General features: G+C 36.0%; 1 long non-coding RNA gene across 2 annotated transcripts; it reads left to right on the forward strand.

The window, feature by feature from the left end:
• Nucleotides 1–2,506: 2,506 nt before the first annotated feature.
• LOC136841614 (uncharacterized) lies at nt 2,507–7,127 on the forward strand. 2 transcript variants are annotated; one of them, XR_010854043.1, is made up of 5 exons: nt 2,507–2,620; nt 3,720–3,788; nt 4,119–4,343; nt 4,883–5,063; nt 6,138–7,127. It is a non-coding gene; the product is annotated as an uncharacterized lncRNA (long non-coding RNA). The 2 variants fall into 2 exon arrangements; XR_010854037.1 differs by lacking the exon at nt 2,507–2,620 and adding an exon at nt 2,731–3,413 and having other exon boundaries at nt 6,138–6,393.
• Nucleotides 7,128–7,359: the final 232 nt, after the last annotated feature.

Here is a 7,359-nt window from a genome sequence, read left to right on the forward strand (position 1 = left end):
CTAGACATATTTGGTCTCAAACTAATTTTTAAAATAATGAATTATACATCTACTGATTCATCTTTTTCAATTGACGAATTACTGTACTGTACTTCCAGAATGAACAGACTATTTATAAAAGTGTCTTGTGCTTGTATCTATGAAAATTACATCAGTTGTACAATCTGGGCAATATATGAAAAGTTTTCTATAACAAGTTAATCAGAATTCTGAAATGCAACCACGGTATTTATAAACTCAACAGTCATTGCTCTGAAACATTGCTGATCATATACCGTAATCAATACAAGCAGCTGAGGAGTCAATCTGAATGCATAGTAAATAACAACCGCTGCAATCTCTTTACAGGCACCAATACAATACAGTACTGTACTGTATATGGAAGTTGCATCTAATTATAGTTTTACTGGTATTATTATTACTGCAATATTTGGGAGTTTAATCAGACCTCTGAGTTAAAATACTAGACTTTCATGGGTTGGTAATTTAAAATTAACTATATTTGTTTAATTCAAAGAACCTAAGAAAATAATTGGAAGAACTATATAGCAACTCAGGCAGCGTTAACTATAATTTAGCCTTTTCTGCAGTTTTTGGTTGCTAATTATGAATTTACCTTAATTTTTGGGCCTGAGTGTAATTGGCAGTAGTAACCCAGAAGTCCATCCAGCAAAAGGTTTCCATTCATGATCTTCAGACGACAGAGCATGGCTAAATCTGTTTCGAACGGTTCATATCCCGTCTGGCAGAAGTTAATAACTTGTTAACGTATGGGTACCCAACCCAACCCCGGGCCAGTACCTGAAACATCGTGAAGGGACATTTCCATTTGACAAATAACAATCAGATACCGTCTGTATCAGAACCCCTAAAAGTGTAGAAAAAACCAGTTGAAAAGGTAAAAACCAGCGCGGAGCTAATATACAGAATTACCAAATAATTTGAGGCCATTTCAGATGTTGGCTGACAAATTCTCTCCCCTCAATAAAAGCTCTGAGTTGGAGGCAAAACAAACTTTCTTGTCAAGACACATAGCAAATGCAATTGTATCGTAAAAAGCTAAACAAAATTAAACAGTAGCCAGCCTTCATACCCAATTAATTGCTGACCAAGGGTTGTAAATTTTACACAAGGAGTGTGACATACGCCTACGATAAATGCAAGAAATAAAATCAGACTGAGCAAAGTATAAACCACAATACCATACAAGAGTCCTGTGTTGTTGTCAAGCTGACATTAATATACAGTATATTAGGATACACCCATAACATAGCATGTATATAGTATAAGTGGCAATAAGGTACATCAGTGTTGACGCTTTTCTGAAGAAAGGAAAGTAAGTATCATAAGGCACAACAAAGTAAAGAATTCAAAAACATTTCAGTTTACATACTGCTACTAATATGACTGCATAAAACATTACTGCTCATGATGTGTGTGTGTGTGTGTGTGTGTGTAACTAAAGCACTCTGACACTTCGTTGGCATAACAAATTTGTAAAGAAATTATGAATCACATTGAATATTGGGATGTTTTCTTAACTACAATCATGTATAAATAATAACCATGTTTATATTGAAAAACAAAAATTCATTAGGCCTACTAATGAAATGGCCTAGTGTTTACTAAAGAACTCGGTAACTACAGTAGGCCTATAGATTATTTCAAGACCATAACTCAAGCAAAATCAGGTAGTCTGTCCAGTCAAACAGTGTTATAAGTACATATTAAGTTAAATTGCCTGCTAGTTAATTAATTATTAATGTCCTAATAACTGTATGTCTCAAAATAGGCCTACAGAGGGCCTCAAGTTTTAGAAATGGCTGAAAAGAACGAGAAACGTAACCTATCTAGATTTTGTCAAAAATTGTAGGCTAGGCCCATTTCCTTTAAGTAAACGGAAATAATATTTGTATTGTTAAAAGTATGCTTAAGCTATTGTGAGGCATCGAAATATCATCGATAAAAGTCTGCCTACGATATTACGAGCCATTTCAGATATTTTGAGCCATTTAAGTTACAAGATGTGACCCTAGAACAGGCTTCAATTAAAAAAGAATCCACGTGTTGGCTGAAGTGTGAACATCAATGCTGCCTGATGTTACCAACAACGTAATATCAATGCTGCCTGATATTATGTAAAATGTGCATCTAAAACAAGTCAGTAAGTAAATAGTGATAATACATCTGATAATATTGACTCACGTTTTTTTTAAGGGAACCTTTGCAGTTTACACAATCGTCTTTCACCTAACAAGTAAAACAACAGGACAGGAAAGTCCAGGAGTCTGAAAATCCAGTGGCGAGTGTTGGAACGTAAACAACCATTCTTTTGATGGTTCTTTATTCGGTCATTAATTATTAATTAATATATATATATATATATATATATATATATATATATATATATATATATATATATATATATATATATATATATATATATATATACTATACAAATATCAATAATAACAGAGGAGGGAGGTACTGAGAAAGCAGTGAGACAGAGTGAAACAAGCATGGCGAAAATAGGGAGAAGTATCTGGAGTTGTTTTAGAAAAGAAAATGCCCTACAGTGAAATGAAGACCCCACTTCTGCACCCGATCATTTTAAATTCATGTAAACTGAATTTTAAACTTTTAATTGTTGCTTAATTTAAGGAACACTACCATTTATCACCCACATTGTAATCTTGGTTATTGGTCTTTCTTTTATTGAAAACATTTCTTGATTTAACGGCGCATCGCAACTCTTGCAAGTCGGCATCTGGCCAACATTCCCTTTTCACGCAGCATTTTTTACCATCATTACAGTATAAATATGAATAATTTTAGGCGTGCACAAGATATGTAGTGGGGACTGGTGTAGGCCTAGGCTGCCGTAAGAACAAGAACTAGTGTTAAAACCGGACTGGCTTAATCTAAAACAACAGCTATGGATGTTATGGTGGCATGGCCGTAACGAGGACAAATGCTGCTTTTTTGCTACCTAGCAAATATTACGCAAACGAGTCCCGAAAAACGCGTGCTCGCTATCGAAAGAGGAACCGGATATTATTATCTTCCCGTTCATCAAAAAAATATCGATATCCCTGTCTCACAAAATATTTTCCCGATCTTCAGTTCAGTTCTAGTCTTTATAAGCCGACTTGCTGGTTGAATTGCAACGTGCTTTTCCCTAAAATAGCATAATTGGTCCAAGTGAAGGCAAAATAAAGTAAACTTTAAACAGTTTTCAGCTCTCCGTAAAGCACTGTAAAGCACATAAGCTTTATAGAATTTTAAGACGTGAAAATAGTGCGGCGGGTGACTCGTACGATGAATTTGGACCTGGCTGAGGATCTGGTGTCCAGAGGCTGGAAAGTAAAATGTGATCTCGAGCATGAGATGGTTTCGAAAAATGATGAAAAAGGGTAAAGAACAGGTGATCAGAAAAGTAGCAGATAGACAAATAGCAGGAAGTACTTAGGCCTAGGTAGCCATGGAAGAATACTAATTATTCTTTAATGTAATCTGCATATCAGAAGGCTATTTTATTGAAGGTTATAATTTAATATTTAGGAAAAAGTTCGTTAGTTACAGTAATTCATAAATCAGAGTTCTCTGTGTATCCATCATTTAAGCACATCAGTAGGCTACTTCTCCCGTTTCCACTGCCATTGCTACTCGAACATGTAAAAATGCCTTCTAATATTAAATTATAATAATTCCACTTTCAGAAATGGCGTATATTGGCTCTGTTATCGTTCTTGGTATTGTGACAACCCTGACAGGCGGGAATCAAATTGGTAAGGTTTATGTATGAGTAGGTATAATTTTTGCTGATAATTTATAGGCCTATACCCAAGATATTTAGGTATAGGACTGGTCTCAGATAAAATCATTATAAGTTGCTGTCCTGCTCATTATTTAACTGCTGTCTGGTGGATGAAACTCTACAGAAGGCTCATGAGCAATGTGTTAACCCCTTACAATAACTGCATTTACAGCCTCTATATTTTACATATGTAGGCTATGTACGTGCGTGTATGTTTTCTTGCTATTCTCTAGTTTAGGTAATAATAAACAACCAAACAGATAAATGTTTATACTCATAGACGGCTGATATATACTTCCAGACTGCAAAAAGCAAGATTTTCCAATACACCTCCGAGGATCTCTGGAAGCCTTACTCGAACTGGAATCCAGATCTTTTAACTGGACTCTTGAATTCATTGTCAGTAACCCGGAAGCAACTCTGGCTCAGATCATCTTTGATTTTGGGTCCGGTAAACTGATGATAAATTGCACTGATACCGAAAAGAAATGGAAAATTTCAGCACGGTTCTACCTATAAACTGAAGGTTAGTTTCGAACTTCCGGATGCGATGACGCATGCGTAGGTATTCAGATGACTAATATCTAAAAGGACTTCATTATTAACTAGATACAATTTATTTAATCATAAGCCTAAAAACTCAGCTTTTAGTCTGGAAACCAACGAAATCCCTTACCATACTATCAGCTATGACTTAGTAGAAGCCTGGATATATGTACGTATTGATCTATTAGTAATAATGTGCATTAATAGTCTTGTCAGATATAACAAAACAGTGAGCTGGTTTAGAATAAACTGGCCTTATGCCAGCACGAGCCCTAGCCAGCCTTAGAGCGTTGCATCCAGTAAGTGTGATAAGGTTTTAAAAGGGTCTAAAAAGCCTGCTATGGGCTTCGAGACTTAAACCTGGTCTCATCGAATGAAATCTGTCTAGGCCTACATTGGTATTTAGTGCATTAATTCGTTTATATGTATATATATTTTTTAAGAATACTGATCTGCTTTTTTATTCGTATAACACAAAGTCCACCAACATGAGGTAAAGTGCATTTTGTTATTCTTTAGGTTAACAAAAACTTAATAGAAGTGGAGCAGCAACTGATGTCTAGTGGCGAATTTTACTCCGTCTCCAAAGAGGTGTGTCGCCTGCCGAAGAGTTTCTATAACGTTACCCTCGAGAGATTTGATGGTCCAGAGGATAACGGTCTCAGCATCAGCGTTTGTTCTCCTCTGAACAGCACATCAGGTAAAATAATTGTTATTCACGTACGTTAAGCAGACATGACCTCTCTCCCTCTCTCTCTCTCTCTCTCTCTCTCTCTCTCTCTCATCTCTCTCTCTCTCTCTCTCTCTCTCTCTCGCAGTTACATGATGATGAAATCAGGCATGAAAGTGATCAACATTCTCTCTCTCTCTATGGATACGTGGTGAAAATTCACAAGCATTACAATGATCCACATTCTCTCTCTCTCTCTCTCTCTCTCTCTCTCTCTCTCTCTCTCTCTCTTCCAAAAATTATAAGCTGGGGGAAGTAAACAATTACAGAGAATTAATGTAACTATATGAATTATGTAATATACAAATTATATGATTGTTAAATCTTTGTACTGACCCAAGCTTTTTGTTTGTCCGATAGAGAACATAACAAAACCTGTATTTTTCTTAAAAGTGTTGCATATCTGTTTATTTGTTACTAATTTTCTATTGATCCTTAAATTAAGGGTTCTTCAAATTTCCAGTTTAAAAATTGAATTATAATAGTTATTATACATCAAAATATTCTGTCGAATGTACAGACACCACCCAAATTCATTCAGAAAAATTTGTACGACCTTAAATTAGCGATATTGGATATTTATCACTTATTTGGCGTCCTTTTTTCATTCAGCATTTACAAACCACATACAACTCATGCAAATTATCCAAAAACTGTTGGATGACCCTCAATTGTTAATATCCTAGAAAATATTCAGAATTTTAGTCTGTTTTGAGTGAAATCAGGAGCTCTTGCTAATTTTTCAGCATTTTCTATGGAAGCTTGAATTTCAAGTCAACGGCCCCTGTGAACTTGTTCCGTATGGAAAGGGTTCATCTACTGAATATAATAATAATAATAATAATAATAATAATAATAATAATAATAATAATAATAATAATAATAATAATAATAATAATAATAATAATAATAATAATAAGTATCCCGGGTAATTAAAACTAGCCAAGTTCAATATGTTTTATTAAAAGGACATTTCTTTTATACAACTGATAAGAGATCCACGGAACAGTTCAAGTGTTATTTCATTTTGATTCTCTTTGCTAGCACCAGCACCAGAAGATACTTCTACCATCCCAGTCATCTTAGTTGGGATTACCATCGCTGTAACGGCAGTAGTCTCAGCTGTAATATGTGTTTTAAGGGAAGAAGAAGAAGAACGCAGCATCTCGAACACCCAGCAACCCGAATCGTCAAGAATCGGGAGGCTTTTTCGTAAAGCGGATTCAGCAAGGGCCTCCAGTGTCAGACGTCGACTGGCCCCTGTGCTTGAGCAGAAGGCAGTTACCAACACCCGACGACTCTAGTTACGCAACGACCCATCTGTCGTCCAGCCGAGAATCAATGAATTTAGGACCATTAAGGCTTCACGGATACTCAAGAAATTTAACTCAAGAGCCTCTGGCACAGAGCACCTTAACACTTCCAGAACTTCCCGTAAGCCCATCTCCTGAACTCACAGACGCACAGCTGAGTTCTTTTCGTGGGTGTAATGATTACCGCAAGTCACAGTCGTCCTTGGCTTCCAGTTCGCTGACTCCTACTGGGCATTCACATTTAGTGGTCAGATCACCCAGCACCTCCAGGCTCCCACCACAGTCACCTCAGTTGACAATACCAAACACCAACTTTTCCCGAGCCCTTCAGGATGACCCTTCTTCTCATTATTCTACAACTGGGAGGTCTCTTGCATTAGCTACAGTGCGTTATCAGAACTTAAACAATGCACCAATAGTAACATTACGCAGGAACAGTGCTGATGATGTAGAGGATAATGCTTATGAAAGAGTCACTCTTTTGTTTCCCTGACAAATAAAGTGTGAGATGTTGTTTGCTACTCATTCGTTGGACACAAAATCGTAAAGTGCTTACGATCTCAGAAGTAAATGCAGAAAGTGAGCTATAAAATGAGTGAAGTGAAAGACCACTTGTACTCTTTGTGTTCAGTGAAGGCAAGAAAGCATTAAACCAATTTACAAAGCAGTTTACACTATATTATATTTGACTGAATGTGCGCTTCACAAAACTCCTACCCTGTGTTGACATGATGGAGATCAGGAAAAGAGCCTAATTCTATCTCGAGTATCAACCCCCTTTGCAAGCGTGAACACACACATACACATGTATATATATATATATATATATATATATATATATATATATATATATATATATATATATATATATATATATATATATATAATTATATATATATATACACACACACACAAGCACAATCAAGTGGTTCCATTCTTCTACCATCCATATT

The sequence above is a fragment of the Macrobrachium rosenbergii genome, chromosome 1, assembly GCF_040412425.1.
Source record: "Macrobrachium rosenbergii isolate ZJJX-2024 chromosome 1, ASM4041242v1, whole genome shotgun sequence".
In the NCBI taxonomy this organism is placed as follows: Eukaryota; Metazoa; Arthropoda; class Malacostraca; order Decapoda; family Palaemonidae; genus Macrobrachium; species Macrobrachium rosenbergii.